Here is a 17870-nt window from a genome sequence, read left to right on the forward strand (position 1 = left end):
ACGCGACGCAAGCAATGGTTGTAACCCCCCCGTAACGGCACGTAGGAGTGCTCAGCACCCCGCGGCACGAGCGCGCCTCCGATGGCGCAAAGCCCGGCTCGGGGGGCACCGAGCAACACCCGGCCGCGCGGCGACCCAGGACGGGTTGTCGCTCCCCGCGGACCCCCGGCCCTAGCCCGCAAGGGGGCCCCGGAGCCGCGGGCAGCAGGGCGGGGACCTCCCGGCACAGGGGGCCTGTCGCGAGCGCCCCGCGGCCCCTGCACCTGCCGCCCACCCTCGCGCTAGGGCACGCGCTCCGCGCTCCCGAGCCACTCTGCAGAGCCTCGCAGCCGGGGGAGGGAGGGGAGAAGAGGCGCGTGCATGGCTCCGTGCCTCCCACCAATCAGCGGCCGGGTTCCTTCCTCTGACTCCTCCCTTCGGGTCGCACGGCGGCCTCTCTATCTTGGGCACGCGCGCCAGGGCCCGCCCTTCCTGCGGCCCAATTGGCCGGCGGCCCCGGGTGGCGCGAGAGGCGCATGAACGCGCAGCCTGCGCGTTGGCGGGCTCGCGCCTGCAGGGCTGTGGAGCAGCGCGCGTGCGCGCGGGGCCGGTCGGCCTGAGCCGAGCAGCGCCGTCGCCGCTGCCGCCTGCGCTCAGTGTCGGCTGAGGGGAGCGCGAGGCGGCCGCCGCCCGCTGGTCAGTGGCGGAGCGGGGGGAACCGTAGGAGCCGCGGCCAGGTGAGGGGCGGCCCTGGCGGGGCTCGCGGCTGCTCTCTCTGCGCCGGGAGGGGCGGCGGCCCCCGAGCCCCCGCCGGGAGGGACCGCCCCGCCGGGACCTGTCCAGGTCCTGACGCTCCGTCCCCGGGCTGTGCCAGCGCCGCCCGCCCGCCTGCCTCCCGGCGGGAACGCGTGTCCCCGGGCGCGTCGGGCTGGCGGGGGGTGGAGGGTCCGGGCTCGAGGGGTAGTGGGCGGGGGGCGCGGGGGGCCTGCGTCTGGAGCCGGCGCTGCGCTGCCCGGGGCTGGGGCGGCGAGCGTGGCGCGGGGAGCCGCGCGGCGGCAGGTGCGGGGCGCTGCGGTCGGGGCCGGCCCCGCTGCAGGGCGACGTTTGGTTTCTCTTGACAGCCCCGGGTGGCGGGAGCCCCGCCGGTGCGGGGGACTCCGCTCTGACGGGCAAACCCCGCCGCTTGCCAGCAGGGTGCCGCGGCTCGCGCCCGAGGCAGGCCACTGACCCCCTTGCTCCCATCCGCAGGACGTGCTGTCTGGAGAGTGGGACTAGCTGGAAGTGACTGTCTGAATTCAAAGGGGCCGAGGAAGCCGCCTGCATCCCTGGAATATTTGGGGAGGGAGAGGCTGCGAATTGCTCAATCAATAGAGCAAGTTTGCCGAAGTATCCTGCTTGCTGGGATATGGCTTTGGAGTGATGGTGTCTGGTTTGTGTGTCTCCTTCTGTAGGTAGTTCAAACAAGATTGGTGGCTTTAGGCCTAAAGATAACTGCTTGTTTTCAGATTGTTGCTAGAGCTAGTCCTCTAGCTAGCACGCTTTACTGTGACTGTAGCCAGATGCATTGACGACTGTTAATAGTGTCCATTTCTATCTACCTAATGTTCCTGGCATCTGTTTTTGTGCTATGCTAGTTAAACTCGACTTGTATTTAGTTCTGGCAATTTATATTACAGGTAATTGCCTTTAAAATCAATTCTGTAACTATACTCACTTCTCTCCACTAAACATATTGATCGCTAAAGCTACAGCTTGGATTTGGTTTCTTGATACTTAACTAAAATGCAGTTTAGGAGCCTAACATGCAAACATACCAATGGCTCTCTTTTGGGATTAGAAAATAGTATCATTCAGTCACATTTATAACACTGATTCAAATACAAAGGATCAACATGGGTTTAAAGCATTCCATGTTCACTAAAATTACCTTTTAAAATTTATTCTTTAAAAAAGTTGATGAAACACTATAAAAACTGACCAGGATCATTTAATCTTTAAATGTAGTTCATTGATGTGTGAGTACAATATTTTCATGCTTAATCTTCCACGGTGCAGTGGTCTTAAGGAGCAGGTAAGGTGAGGGGCTTCCACTTTAAAACGTATTTTTTTCAGCAGTGCGCTCTTGCATTCCCTAACTGTAGATTTAGAGTTGTTTATGAGATTTATTTAGAGTTGTTTATGCATGGGCACTAGTTGCTCAGGGCTTGTCTACACTGCGAAGTTGTCGACAAAACTTTTGTCTTTCACGGGTACTTAAAAAAGTGCCCCCTTCCCCCGGTGAAAGACAATAGTTTTGCCGGCAGGAGTACTGAAAAAGAGCGTTTACACACGCTGACTTTTAGCAACAAGGCTGCCTTGTCGCTAAAAGCTGCATGGTGTAGACAAGACCTCAAAGTGATATTACTCTAACAAACTCAAGTTCAAGCAACTAATAGAATTGAGAGATCCTGTCTCTAAAGAGCTACAATTAGAGAGGGAGGGGGGGCTGACTGAAGAAGATGCAGGCACAGACATACATCTCAACCAGCAGACGATAGTGATGTAAAGAGAAGCACGATGAGTAGTTGGTGACGGGGGCATGTGGTTTAACTGGTTACAAGAAGATTTATGCTATGCAATTTGAAATGCGATTAAGGTATTTGAGCATTGGGCTAAATGAAATAAATTCCTTAAATTACTTGTAATTTCAGAATTTCATTGGGGTATAGAATGTTTCTTTTGGAGTGGCCCAAAAGGGGTGAGAGCATCACAACATTTTAGTTATTAACAAGTATATGTTCTCCTAGTGGCTGAGATAGTTGTACCTAAATGCTTAATTACACTTGTGCATACCTAATGGTTAAGGAACCCTTAAATTTCTACTTTTCCAGTCCTATAATCTTAAAATTCTAAAATAGTTTAGTACTACAAATTCAAGGTTTACTATGTGGTTTGAATGTCAGCTGATGTAAGAAACTATTTCTAAAATCTTTGGAGAAAATTAAATAACTCAACAAAGTACCATGGTGAAGGAGGAAAAGAAAGTCTTTTTATTATAAGTCCACCATAGCCTGCTTTTTTATTACTGTTAAGTATGTTTTTTAGAACTAACTTCACCAGTCTGCATTGGGAATTCATTGTCACACTGTGTGCTCTGAATTTGTGATGTCTTAGGATAACTGAAGTGTGCCACCAGCAGGCTGCTGCATGTTGACTTCCAGTTGCATAGATTTACTTTATATATTACAAATGATAGTCCACAAACCTCAAGGACACTCCTTACTAAAAAAGGGAATAAAATCTATTCTAACTAGCATCAGCTTATTAATTTTTTCATTTGATTTCTGAAATATTGTGGTTAAAGAAATGAATTATGCTGGTATGTTAACATGTTAGTGATACTTTTTTAAATGCTCAGTTATGAAAGAAGTTTACAGTGAGGTGTATTTGTAGTCCTATCTAATATACATGATATTATTCTAGAATTATTAATTGCTTTTTATTTTTAATGTAATTGCTCTTCTTTACACCCTTACAGAAAAGTTTTGTGTTCTGAACTACCATGTTTTCAAAGTAAATATAGTTGTCTTGAAAAGGTTAGCTTGTAAGCTTCTTGGGACAGGGAGAGTGAAATGTATGGAAGTGGCTGTAACACTTAACAAATACCAGCTATTACTAGACAATAAAGTGTTCTGTTTCTTTGCAGAATAAGTATGGCAGATGAAAAACAAACTTCCCCATTCTGTCCAACTTACGTTGTAATTCTGTTTTAGAGATTTCTAGGAACACTTTTGGTGCAGAGGGCAAATTAGTCATCTTGGACATTCATTGATTGCCGTCTTAGGCCTTCTCTACGCTACAGGGGAAATTCAATTAAGCTACGCAATTTGAGTTACGTGAATAGCGTAACTCAAATCAAAGTAGCTTAGATCTACTTACCGCAGGTCCACACTACGCGATGTTCACAGGAAATGCTCTCCCGTCGACTCCCCCTATTCTTCTTGATCCGGTGGAGTACATGAATGGATGGGAGAGCGATCTGCAGTCAATTTAGTGGGTCTTCACTAGACCCGCTAAATCGATCACTGCTCGTCGATCCCCTGGTAAGTGTAGACAAGCCCTTAGACATCAGCAAGAGGCCTGACACAAAATGTTTAATAAATGCCAATCTGGGCGGATAAAAAAAAAATTAAAAAACATCCCGTTTTTAATTTAAAAATTGTTTGCTTCAGTTTTTACATTAAAGTAGATTTTTATTTGGATGTTTCTAGTTCTTTACTTTCTTCCCATTTTGTAGTCATTTAATCTTGCTAAATGACTAAATTGCTAAACTGGGCTTTGTACTTTAGTTCCCTAGAATTTCATATTTTACATGGAGGTATTTTCTACAAGAAGTATCACATTTAAAATGTTCATTATGCTGGCCTCATTAACATAGTTATTATGAAAACAATTGCAAAATAGAAAAGAAAACAGCCCATGCTGTATTTTCAGTCAGCGTCACCTGCTGATATATCAGGCTTCTACAAATCAAGAAAGTTGAATTGCTTCATCCAAGCTATGCTTCTTCATCTGAGTTTGAAGTCAGTGGGCCTTGTGCTACTAGTTCTAGTTCTTCAGAAAAGTCCACCTTTAAGTGCTTAAATATTCTGTTTTTTGAAAATGTTGGCCTGTTTATAAGAAGTACCGGTAGTTCACAATAACTGTTAATATATTGAAAAACTAAAATTTTCATTGTTAGCACTAATGTACTTTTATTTTGATGTGACAAAGATTCTACGCCACTAAGAAGTTTTGAATAAAAATACAGTTTTAGCCTATTATGTACTGAATGTTATGAAGATACAGGTATTTAACTTTAAGCACATTGATAGCCCCACTGATTCAGTGGGGCTAATCATGTGAGTAAAATTACATATCTACTTAAATCAGGCTTGCACAGCATGTGGCCCGTGTGGGCTCACTGTGCAGCCCGCGGGGGATGAGTAGGTGGGCTCAGTGTGCGGCCCACGGGAGGTGAGTAGGCAAGCGGTGGGTGAGGGAGGGGGGCTGAGTAGGCGAGCAGGCGGGCAGTGGCGGGGAGTGAGTAGGCGAGCCGGGGGTGTGGGGGGCTGAGGAGGCGAGTGGGTGGGCAGTGGTGGGGGGGCAGGTGAGGCAGCAGCGGGGGAGGAGGGGCTGAGGAGGCGAGTGGCGAATCGGTGGCTGACCTGTTCTACTGATCTGGTCTGGCTCCCATACCCTCGCTAAGGGTTGCAGCTGTCTGGAGGTGCCATGCCTTCCTCATTCACACCTCATTCATTCAACAGCGCAATTGATTACAAAGTGGGGGGAAGATCTTATTCTACTTCTAGCAAAAAGACATTTTTCTTTTACCTTAATTATACTACCTTAGGGCCTGCTATAACATATTACCGAGGTTCAATACTGCTATTTTGGTGGGGTGGCGCTGGGGAAGGAGGGTTTGTTTCCATGGATCAGGCGGCGCTGGGTGTGTGTGTGTGTGTGTGTGTGTTTCGGCAGCGCTGGGGGGGGTTGTTTCTGTGGGGCGGGGGGTTGTGTTTCAGGGGGGCTGGGTGGCGCTGGGGGTGGTGGTTCGGCGGCGCTCGGGGGGTTTCGGCGGGGCCGGGGGGGGGGGTGTTTCGGCCCTCAGGTATTTTCTTTGGAGTAATATGGCCCTCGCTGCTTTACGAGTTGTGCAGGCCTGACTTAAATGTTTGCAGGATCAGGGCTTCAGTTGTAAGTATTTTGGTTTTTTTCTTGTAGCAGCTCAATAAATTCAAATAAGATACACTCTCAGTAGTATGTTTTTATATGCTTAGTTAATTATAAATTAGTTTAAAAAAGCTTCAACCTCAAATCAATGATTTAAAAAAAAGTGATTTTTATATTGCTTCACCCTGATCATTAGATAACGCTTAATACTGGTCTCGTCTGGATTTGAACCGCTGACCTAGAGGTGCAAAGTTCTATGATCAGTTGCTGATCCTTGAACCATTCACTTCATAGAAGGTATATTTTAATAACTTTTTGGAGTTAGTTGCTGTGCGACTAGCTGAGATCTATTCCCTGTCAGTTTTTCAGACTTTATGCTATCGGGAGATCTGTTGCTAGAAAGGTTCTGAATTGCTGTATCCATTTCTAATAATAATTTTTACCCAGTCTTCAAAATTTCATTTTTAATATCTTGGATTCCTGTTTGGTATTGTTTCCTTTTGGAGAGGAGAAGTGTATGTGTTTATAGAGTAATTACTGTCGAATAAAGAGCACCATGGCTGCTCTTTGAGGTGGAATGGCATCTTGCTTTGTTTCCTCATTGGTTAAAACAAGCTACATCGATTTTCCTAGCGTGGCTTTGCCATCTGTTTCGCTGACCTGTGTACACTTAGGTTTCATTATTTCTGCAGTATTTGGTTGGGTCTAGTTGGATTTTAAATTGGCTTCGCACTTTTTTTTTTTTTGTGTGGCATGCCAAGCTGTTACATTTTAATTTGGGTAAAATCTGTTTGTTAAAGGGTTTTTGTATTTTAAAATTCTTTGAACTGTAACTACAGTAAGTTAACATAAGCACTATACCCATTTGGCTTTTCAGTTCTCTCTCAACTTAATTATTGTTGCAGATAAAAACTAATTTGTTTGACGCTGCTTTTTCTCCAGACCAGTTTTAGATGATAGGAAATGTTTTAAAGGTTTGAAGTCAAAACTGCCATTGCGATGGTATCAGATACTGAATCAAAACAATATTGTTGGTAGCTTTCCTCACAATGTTGCTGTAAGTGGTGGTTAAATGTATGTAATTAGAAACAAATCACTTTTCATTGGGGGAAAGTAGTAGTTAGCTCAGGGTCTCATATTAACAATTCATCATTTTTGCACATATTTGAACTTCTTCTATTTCCATCCCTGAGCATTTCTTGATTTTTTTAAAATTACATGACAAGAACAAAACTAAAATATATCAGGGTTTTTCAACCTTTTTTCCCCACGTATAGCCCCCAAAAGAGCTGCTGTTTGCTTCCAGGTTCCTAGTCCCACAGTACTTTGTAGCTGCATGCATCCTACACTCTTTTGTAGATTGGTTTCAGAGTGGTAGCCGTGTTAGTCTGTATCAGCAAAAACAATGAGGAGTACTTGTGGCACCTTAGAGACTAACAAATTTATTTGGGCATAAGCTTTTGTGGGCTAGAACCCTCTTCATCAGATGCATTGAGTGGAAAATACAGTAGCAGGTATATATACATAATACATGAAAAGATGGGAGTTGCCTTACCAAGTGGCGGGGGGTCAGTCTAATGAGACAATTCAGTTAACAGTAGAATACCAAGGGAGGAAAAATCACTTTTGTAGTGGTAATGAGGGTGGCCCATTTCAAACAGTTGACAAGAAGGTGTGAGTAACAGTAGCGGGAAATTAGTATGGTAAAATTAGTTTTTGTAATGACCCATCGACTCCCAGTCTTTATTCAGGCCTAATTTGATGGTGTCCAGTTGGCATATTAATTCCAGTTCTGGAGATTCACGTTGGAGTCTGTTTTTGAAGTTTTTTGTTGAAGAATTGCCACTTTTAAGTCTGTTGAGTGATTAGGGAGGTTGAAGTGTTCTCCTACTGGTTTTTGAATGTTATAATTCCTGTTATAATTCAGATTTGTGTCCATTTATTATTTTGCGTAGAGACTGTCCGGTTTGGCCAATGTACATGGCAGAGGGGCATTGCTGGCACATGATGGCATATATCACATTGGTAGATGTGCAGGTGAACGAGCCCCTGATGGTGTGGCTGATGTGGTTAGGTCCTATGATGATGTCTCTTAATAGATATGCGGACAGAGTTGGCACCGGGGTTTGTTGCAGGGTTTGGTTCCTGGGTTAGTGTTTTTGTTGTGTGGTGTGTACTTGCTGGTGAGTATTTGCTTCAGGTTGGGAGGCTGTCTGTAAGTGAGGACTGGCCTGTCTCCCAAGGTCTGTGAGAGTGAGGGATCGTCCTTCAGGATAGGTTGTAGATCTTTGATGATGTGCTGGAGAGGTTTTAGTTGAGGGCTGAAGGTGATGGCTAGTGGCATTCTGTTACTTTCTTTGTTGGGCCTGTCTTGTAGTAGGTGACTTCTGGGTACCCGTCTGGCTCTCAATTTGTTTCTTAACTTCACCAGGTGGGTATCGTAGTTTTAAGAATGCTTGATAGAGATCCTGTAGGTGTTTGTCTCTGTCTGAGGGGTTGGAGCAAATGCGGTTGTATCTTAGAGCTTGGCTGTAGACAGTGGATCGTGTGATGTGGTCTGGATGAAAGCTGGAGGCATGTAGGTAAGTATAGCGGTCAGTAGGTTTCCTGTATAGGGTGGTGTTTATGTGATCATTGCTTATTAGCACTGAAGTGTCTAGGAAGTGGATCTCTTGTGTGGACTGGTCCAGGCTGAGTTTGATAGGGGAGTGGAAATTGTGGAGATCATGGTGGAATTCCTCAAGGGCTTCTTTTCCATGGGTCCATATGATGAAGATGTCATCAATGTGTAGCGCAAGTACAGTGGGGGCATTAGGGGACGAGAGCTGAGGAAGCGTTGTTCTAAGTCAGCCATAAAAATGTTGGCATACTGTGGGGCCATGTGAGTACCCATAGCAGTCCTGCTGACTTGAAGGTATAAATTGTCTCCCAAAACTGAAATAGTTGTGGGTGAGGACAAAGTCACAAAGTTCAGCCATCAGGTTTGCCGTGACATTATCGGGGATACTATTCAACCTCATCAACCTCATGACATAGTGGTAAAAATGCCTGAGCAATGTCTACTGCTACCCCTGATTTAAGGGCTTGTCAACACTACCGTGTGGGGTTGATCTAAGATACGCAACTTCAGCTATGTAAATAGCGTAGCTGAAGTCAATGTACTTAGTTCTACTGCGGTACGTCGACAGCTGAAGCTCTCCCGTCGACTCCGCTTGCTCTCCTTGTTCTGGTGGAGTACCGGAGTTGACGGGAGAGTGCTCAGTGGTCGATTATCGCGTCTATACGAGACGCGATAAATCGATCCCCGTTGGATTGATCGCTGCCTGCCGATCCGGCGGATAGTTCAGACAAGCCCTTAGTTTTACCAGTAGTGAATTAAAGAATCCCATTTTTCATAGTGTAAACAGGACCTAATGGTTTGAGTTAAGCATGTGGTACAATTTTGCTTACTTGAAAACACAGTAACACATTTGTCATGCTGTTTGACTCCCTATAACCTTGGTGCTTCTTCCATCAGTAGACCCTCAGAGTTACGAACTGATTGGTCAACCACACACTTTATTTGGAACCAGAAGTACGCAATCAGGCAGCAGCAGAGACCCCCGACCTCCCCCAAAAAAGCGCAAATACAGTATTGTGTTAAACATAAACTACTAAGAAAAAGGAAAGTTTAAGAAAAAAGATTTGATGAAGTAAGGAAACTGTTTCTGTGCTGGTTTCCTTTCGATTAAGATGGTTAAAAGCTGTAGTTTTCTTCTGCATAGTAAAGTTTCAAAGCTGTATTAAGACCTTGTTCAGTTGTAAACTTTTGAAAGAACAGCCATAATGTTTTGTTTAGACTATGTAACTCTGAAATGTTTATAACTAACAACCAGGGCACTTCTCAAGGGGCGGCATTCTGGCCCTTTGGGGGTGGCTCTTTTCAAGGGGCGGCACTCCGTTTTTTGTTTTGTTTTTTGTTTTGCTTCGGCAGCGGCTCTCTGGCTTTTTTTTTTTTTTTTTTTGCTTGGGGCGACAAAAAACCTGGAGCTGGCCCTGCTAACAACCTCCATTCCTGAGGTGTTCATAACTCTGAGGTTCTACTGTAGATGTTAAAATGTGTCATGTGACAGGCTGTAGTGTCAATATGGGAGCTGACTACATTTCTGGGGATGGAAGCAGGCTAACATTTGGGAAGCAGAATATGTTTAGAATAATTAATGATGAAATACCTTTTTAAAGCTAATTGTTTATCTAGCGCTCACTTGTAGTGCTAGCTACCTCTAAAAATAATACCTCTAAAAACCCTGGACGCCCCATCATCTCAGCCATTGGCACTCTTACAGCAGGATTATCTGGCTATTTGGACTCTCTCCTCAGACCCTACGCTACCAGCACTCCTAGCTATCTTCGAGACACCACCGACTTCCTGAGGAAACTACAATGCATTGGTGTTCTTCCTGAAAACACCATCCTGGCCACCATGGATGTAGAAGCACTTTACACCAATATTCCACATGAGGATGGACTACAAGCTGTCAGGAACAGTATCCCTGATGAGGCCACAGCACGCCTGGTGGCTGAGCTTTGTGACTTTGTCCTCACCAACAACCACTTCAGATTTGGGGACAACTTATACCTTCAAGTCAGTGGCACTGCTATGGGTACCCGCATGGCCCCACAGTATGCCAACATTTTTATGGCTGACTTAGAACAACGCTTCCTCAGCTCTCGTCCCCTGGTGCCCCTCCTCTACTTGCACTACATTGATGACATCTTCATCATATGGACCCACGGAAAGGAGGCCCTTGAAGAATTCCACCTGGACTTCAACAATTTCCACCCCACCATCAACCTCAGCCTGGACCAGTCCACACAAGAGATCCACTTCCTGGACACTACAGTGCAAATAAGTGATGGTCTCATAAACACCACCCTATACCGGAAACCTACTGACCGCTATACGTACCTACATGCCTCCAGCTTCCATCCAAGACACATCACACGATCCATTGTCTACAGCCAAGCCCTAAGATACCACTGAATTTGCTCCAACCCCTCAGACAGAGACAAACACCTACAAGATCTTTATCAAGCATTTGTAAAACTACAATACCCACTTGGGGAAGTGAGGAAACAGATTGACAGAGCAAGACGGGTACCCAGAATTCACTTACTACAGGACAGGCTCAACAAGGACAATAACAGAACACCACTGGCTATCACATACAGCCCCCAGCTAAAACCTCTCCAGCGCATTATCCACGATCTACAACCTATCCTGGAAAATGATCCCTCACTCTCACAGACCTTGGGAGGCAGGCCAGTCCTCGCTTACAGACAACCCCCCAACCTGAAGCAAATACTCACCAGCAACTATACACCACACCACAGAAACACCAACCCAGGAACCAATCCCTGTAGCAAACCTCGTTGCCTACTCTGTCCCTATATCTACTCTGGCGACACCATCAGAGGACCCAACCACATCAGCCACACCATCAAGGGCTCATTCACCTGCACATCCACTAATGTTATATATGCCATCATGTGCCAGCAATGCCCCTCTGCCATGTACATTGGCCAAACCGGACAGTCCCTCCGCAAAAGAATAAATGGACACAAATCGGACATCAGGAATGGTAACATACATAAGCCAGTAAGTGAACACTTCAATCTCCCTGGTGAGACAGACCCAGACCAGTGGGGTACAGGAGTCTGGTAGAGGGCAAATATACTGGTCACTGGATGAGTAGTTTTCTGTTCCCTGAGTGACCAGAGCGGGGCTGCACTAGAGTAATCAGGAACCTGCTAGAACCAGTTAAGGCAGGCAGGCTAATTAGGACACCCGGAGCCAATTAAGAAGAAGCTGCTAGAATCAATTAAGGCAGGCTAATCAGGGCACCTGGGTTTTAAAAGGAGCTCACTTCAGTTTGTGGTGCGAGTGTGAGGAGCTGGGAGCAAGAGGCGCAAGGAGCTGAGAGTGAGAGGGTATGCTGCTGGAGGACTGAGGAGCACAAGTGTTATCAGACACCAGGAGGAAGGTCCTGTGGTGAGAATAAGGAAGGTGTTTGGAGGAGGCCATGGGGAAGTAGCCCAGGGAGTTGTAGCTGTCATGCAGCTGTTACAGGAGGCACTATAGACAGCTGCAGTCCACAGGGCCCTGGGCTGGAACCCGGAGTAGAGGGCGGGCCCGGGTTCCCCCCAAACCTCCCAATTGACCTGGACTGTGGGTTCTTCCAGAGGGGAAGGTCTCTGGGCTGTTCCCCAACCCACATGGTGATCTCTGAGGCAAGAAAATCCGCCACTAAGCGCAGGACCCACCAAGATAGAGGAGGAACTTTGTCACACTGGTCATTCTATTACAGATTTAAAAGTCACTATCATTGAACAAAGTATCAGGGGGTAGCCGTGTCAGTCTCTATCTACAAAAACAACAAGGAGTCTGGTGGCACCTTAAAGACTAACAGATTTATTTGGGCATAAGCTTTCGTGAGTAAGAAGTGAGGTTTTTACTCATGAAAGCTTATGCCCAAATAAATCTGTTAGTCTTTAAGGTGCCACCAGACTCCTTGTTGTTTTTAAAAATATGCAGACCTCCTGTGTAATGAATCTTTTACGTCAACAGTCATGTCTTGAATGACAATTGATACTTTTGGACTGTTACTTATGCACTGTTGCAAACTTTTGTGATTTTTATGACAAGTAATATGATGTAGCCTCTGCTATAGACAGTCTTGCCATGATGAGAAGCTTTGGCCATCACAATTTTGGGAAACAAAACCAGATTGTGAGAGGCTTCTCCAACAATTCCCTGCAAGCCCGGAGATCATGAGTTCTAGTCCTAGTTCTTCCATGGACTGAAGTTAATATTTTTGTATACCCTTATGAGAATATGGTTCAAACTGCTGTCTTGAGGGTGTAACTGTAATTAGCCTATTTCAGAGATAAGATAGCTGAGAGCTTGCACAAGGTCACTACAGACACAGTTGGGAATAGAACCTCAGTTCCTAATATAACAGAGCAAATTTTTATCTACTTTACCACACTGTCTTTGAGACTAGGTGAATCTGTAACGCATGCTAACATAGTTTACATATTATCTAAGACAAGAGATCAGATTCTTCAGGTCAAGTGGTAGAGGTTCATGCTTTTACATCTATAGGGACTGAGTTCGTTCCCCAGAGATTACCTAAATTAGGGGCATTGTTACATTTAGTTATGCTATCTATAACTACAAGGCCACAGTCTGCTTCTGGAGCAGGCTGAGAACTTGATTTGGTAAGCTTATCTTTCATAAACAAGCCTCATTCTCAAAGATGTAACATTAACAATTATGGGGAGTGGATGTCTTACAGCTTTGTTTAAGAACTGTAGAGGCTTTTGCCTGTCTGTCACCAGTTTTGAATCCTGCCGAGTTCAATCAGGATGAATTGTCCTTATCTAATGGAATTTTGGTAGCCCGTGTATGAAATAGTTTGTGTTTCCTATGCCCAGCTCCCACATAACTAAGTACACTTTGCACTAGATTCTAAGCTCTTCAGGGCAGGAACTCTCTCTTCCTATGTGTTTGTACAGTGCCTAGTACTACGAGGTCTGTAAGCTGACCAGAGTACTCTACATAAGAATGGCTATACTGGGTCAGACCAATGGTCCATCTAGCCCAGTATCCTGTCTTTGTCCACTGTCAGAAGACAGGATACTGGGCTAGATGGACTTTTGGTCTGACCCAGTATGGCCGTTCTTATGTCTTCCGACAGTGGCCAATGCCAGGTGCTTCAGAGGGAATGAACAGAACAGGTAGTCATCAAGTGATCCATCCTCTGTTGCCCATTCCCAGCTTCTGGCAAACAGAGACTAGGGACATCATCCCTGCCCATCCTGGCTAATAGCCATTGATGGACCTATCCTCCATGAATTTATGTAGTTCTTTTTTGAACCCTGTTATAATCTTGGCCTTTACAACATCTAGTGAATGCTCCTGCAGAGGACTCAAAGTTAAACATGGTTAATGTACAAAGTTAAACATCATTTAATGTTTTTTCCCCCAAAAAAAGTCGTAAGATTTTTTTTTTTAAAATCTCATGATATTTTTGGGATCTGACATGATTTTGGAAATTTTGGAATTGTAATACTGAGTGTGTACCAATAAGGCTATATATTATAAGCACATCTGTATATGATGTCCTAAGGCATTTTGTGCCAAAAGTAATAAGCTAAAGAAAAAATTCTAGGCCAAAACCTTTATATTGGGCACACAAAAGATGGCTTGATATTCACAGGTGTTATTTCCACAACCTCTACTGAAGCCAGTGGGTGATTAGGGCCGAAATACGGATTTTGGTGCTTAAGGTTAGATATCAAATGTTACCTTTGGTTTTAGTTTATATTTGGTTGTAGAGGCCCTTTTCAATGTAGCTAGCATTCAAATTAAATTTATAGCATACTGTAAAGTTTGAAAAGGACCTTTTAAAAACTGATCACATGAGGAAGGATACATTACTTTTTAAAACCTCAGTTTCTTTTGTACCTACATTGAATGTGGCTATTTTCTTGGCTGTTTCCTACCTTTTAACAACAAAGAATGCATTTTTTCCCTTCTGTTAGAATATATTGTTTATATTCTTTTGCATTTTAAGGATTTTATATAAATGGTGGACTTGAAATCAGAAAATAATTAAATTCATTTTAGGAGGTGGTAAAAATATTAATCGATATTTAGTTTCATGATTTTAGTTTTTCTAATTAGTTAAAGAGGTTTGTGTGCAGGATTGAGTAGTTTGCAGGAGCCAGCTCTGAGTCTCAGACCCAATAACTGACAAGAACAAGGGGTTCTGGAGTCCAGTTTTTAGAGAAGGGTCTAAAATCTAGACTGCCACACGTAACTGCTATTTAGTTTAATTTTCTGGGGCAATTTTGTTACAATGGTATCAGCAACTATGACCTTGTCGAGAACAAGCCATACAGGGGTAGAAATACCTGAGTCAACCATAACATATGGGGTGCAAGATATGTTTACAGTAGGATCTCAAGCATTTGAGAAGGGTGGAGAGTTCCAACAAGCCTTTTTGAAGACAACCCCTGGAGACTCCTGTAGGATGCTGGCCTGGAGTGCAAAGGCATCCTTTTCCACCTCTTTGCTGACTCAGTGGCTGCTTGTGGGAGGTTAGTGGGCTGGTCCTATCCCAGAGTGGGCAGGGATGTGACATGACAGTCCTATTCCAGGGAGTGTGTGGGGTGTCTCACTGAAGGCAGGCCTGGGGCAGGGTTTGAGGCCCAGCTCGCTCTGTGCTCAACTCCAGCCCAGGTTGATACTGTAGCTGCTTCCTGTCTTGCCAGCAGTGAAAGGTGTTGGTGCCAGAGGTTGCTCAAAGAATCTGCTGCCCCCCCCTTTTCATTGGCCTAGGGCGACGGTATTTCGCCTGGCTGCTGGAAGGGAGGCTGGACCAAATTAGAATGAGTGGCATTGTGATCTGGTTGCAGCCGCACTCAAATTTGGTCCTCCCACTCCTTTTTTGAGAGAGAGGGGTGGCTGGGCCAAATATGCCACTCTAGGATGTTGTGTTGCAGAGCATTGATCTGGAAGAGTACCTAGTAGAATCAGAGGTGTGATGTCAGAGAAAGCCAGGAGCTGATTTGATGGATCTTTTGTTTTTTAATATCTTTGCAGCCTCTTGTGGACCTTTTCTTCCTTAGAAGAAACAGGGAAAGAGCGAGAGCTAAGGTTTGGAGCAGAGATACTATGGATCAGAGCTGTTTGCAAGCAGATGGATGAGGATTGAAGTTCCACTTTAGAGAACTTTGTGATCCGGTCTACAAAAATTCCTTCAGTGATCCTGCTTCTGCCACTTGAGTCATGATTTTTCTATGCTGAGGGGCTTTGGCAAAAAAGTTGAATGTATTTTGGGGATTGACAACCATGTAATGACTCTTTTTCCTGTTGAACCAGATATAGTTTTAAGGAGATTATGTTTATGCCTTTCTTCCTTTCTGGAGTGGTCCATTCTAAGGTCATTCTTTTCAAGGGATTTTTCAATACAACAGTCAGCTTTGTCCTTTCATCTCTCTAAAGAGACGTGGGTTGGAATGAGCTGAGAGTTTGGATCTGATATTTTTAGGAACATTGATAAAATCCTGGTATGTCCTCAGTGCACTCATTCAGGAAGGGATAGCAGGAATAATCAGAATCTGAATGCTTTAAGAGTGAGTGGAAAATGGGTGCTGAATTTGGGGACCAGTTGCAATGCCCGACTCAGAATTTCACACAGGTTTGTGCTTTTTGTTTTGGAAGTCTTGAAATTGTGAGAACAATTTTCTGTGGTTTATAACTAGTCAAATCTGGATAGACTTTCACAGGGAAAGTAAATGGCATCTCTCTGACTTCAGGACAATCCTCCTTCCAAATTTCAGCTACTTACTCCAAACCACAGATACACTAGGGTTGTTAAGTTTTCTATCTGATTTTTATTTTTCACTATATTAATGTAGTTTTGCCAACCTCATTTTTGCAAAGGGCTGACCTGATTTAAGCTTGAGCACAAAGGAGGAGGGAAATATCTAATCTGAGGCAGATACCAAGCATGGAAAACTTCTGCTCATGCCGTTTGACAGTGATATGTTTTAGTCATAGGTATATTTAGTAAAAGTCATGGACAGGTCACAGGCAATAAACAAAAATTCATGGCCCGTGACCTGTCCATGACTAGTACTATACACCCCTAACTAAATCGTGGAGGAGGGAGTATGGGGAGGCAGGACTGGCAGACTCCTTACCTGGCTCCATGTCTCCCCGGAAGCGGCATCATCCCCCTCCCTCTGCTCCTAGGTGGAGACGTAGCCAGGCAGCTCTATGTGCAGCCTCCGCCCCAAGCACCGGCTCCACAGCTCCCATTGGCCGGGAACCACAGCCAATGGGAGCTGCGGGGGCAGTGCCTGCAGGTGGAGGCAGTGCGCAGAGCCTCTGCTTGGAGCCAAGGCATGTTGCCGCTTCTGGGGAGCTCCCCTGAGGTAAGCGCTGCCCAGAGCCCTCACCCCTTCCCATGCCCCAGCCCTGAGCCCCCTCCCACACCCAAACTCCTGCTGCTGTTGGAGGAGAGAGGCGTGGTGGCCTGAGACTGCCCCAGCAGCAGCCAGTGCAGCTAGCCAAGGGGCTGCTCAGGCGGCCCACAGGCCAGCCGCACCACAGCCTTAGTTATAAGCAACTGAAAATGGGGTTTAAAATGGAAAGTTTTATATGCAACCTTAATTACAGGCATTGTTGTGTCTTTGCTTACAAATTTAGGCTCTTATTTAAGTGAGTTTTTGCTGAGGTGCTGAGAGCCTGCAGCTCCCATTCCTGTTGAGTTCAGTTGGACCTGCAGAAACTTAGCATCTCAAAATGAGGCCACTTTCAGGTACAGTAGAACCTCAGAGTTAGACACCTTGGGAATGGAGGTTTTCCGTAACTCTGAAATGGTCTGTAAGTCTGAACAAGACTTTATGGACTTCAGTCACTGGGGAATTGGGACTGTAGCCGCAGGGTTGGTGTGGGTGTCAGGGCTCAGGGGGTTGGGGCTTCTGACCCTAGGGGCCGCCAGGGCTCCTGGCGGGGGGCTAAGGGAGCACCAGGGCTCGGGGATTTAGACCTGGGGGGAGTGCTGGGGCTTGGGGCTTCAGGAGCAGAGCCGCAGGGCTGGTTTCAGCTGGGGGGAGTGGCGCTGGGATCGGAGCTTTAGCTATGGGGGGAGTGCTGGGGCTGAAACAGGTGCGCCTCTCTTAGCTAAAGCTGAAACCCTGAGCCCCAGTGCTACCCCTGGTCTAAAGCCCTGAACCCCAGAGATCCTGAGCATCAGAAGTCTCGAGCCCCCCGCCCTCCCCCCCCCCCGCCTCAGCCCAGAGCCCTGACATCTCTCTCCCCGCTGCAGTGGCTGAAGCCCTGAGGCAGTACAGTATTTGCTTTTTCTTTTTGGTCTGCGCTGCTGCCTGATTTAGGATGTCTGGTAGCTGCGGTAAGTCTGTAACTCTGGTGTTCGTATCTTTGAGGTTCTACTGTATTAAATATTCAGAGTCCTAACTTTACAGTTGAAAATTTTGGTCAATTTCTAGTAAACTTTATTTATTGGTTCTCTCTACTGGCATAAGGCTGTAGTGTTTGGGTTGCAAATTGAAGGGAAATGATTATTGAAGACAACTTTTCATGATTTTTTTTGAAATCAGTGACATTTCAGTTTGTTTTGTAAAAG

The 17870-nt window shown here is 45.5% G+C and overlaps 1 protein-coding gene across 6 annotated transcripts in view; it reads left to right on the plus strand.

The window, feature by feature from the left end:
* The first annotated feature begins 577 nt into the window (after positions 1 to 577).
* ADARB1 (adenosine deaminase RNA specific B1) overlaps positions 578 to 17870 on the plus strand; it is a 264078-nt gene continuing 246785 nt past the window's right edge. For 5 of the 6 annotated variants that reach the window (XM_024201220.2, XM_024201217.2, XM_024201221.2 and 2 more), the window contains exon 1: positions 578 to 716. The gene's annotated coding sequence lies outside the window, so the exon portion shown is untranslated. Of the gene's footprint in view, positions 717 to 15319; positions 15374 to 17870 lie in introns of all 6 variants that reach the window. The other variant, XM_024201218.2, reaches the window with a different exon arrangement.

The sequence above is a fragment of the Terrapene carolina genome, unplaced genomic scaffold (assembly GCF_002925995.2).
Source record: "Terrapene carolina triunguis isolate 2854851 unplaced genomic scaffold, T_m_triunguis-2.0 Scaffold391, whole genome shotgun sequence".
Classification (NCBI taxonomy): domain Eukaryota; kingdom Metazoa; phylum Chordata; order Testudines; family Emydidae; genus Terrapene; species Terrapene triunguis.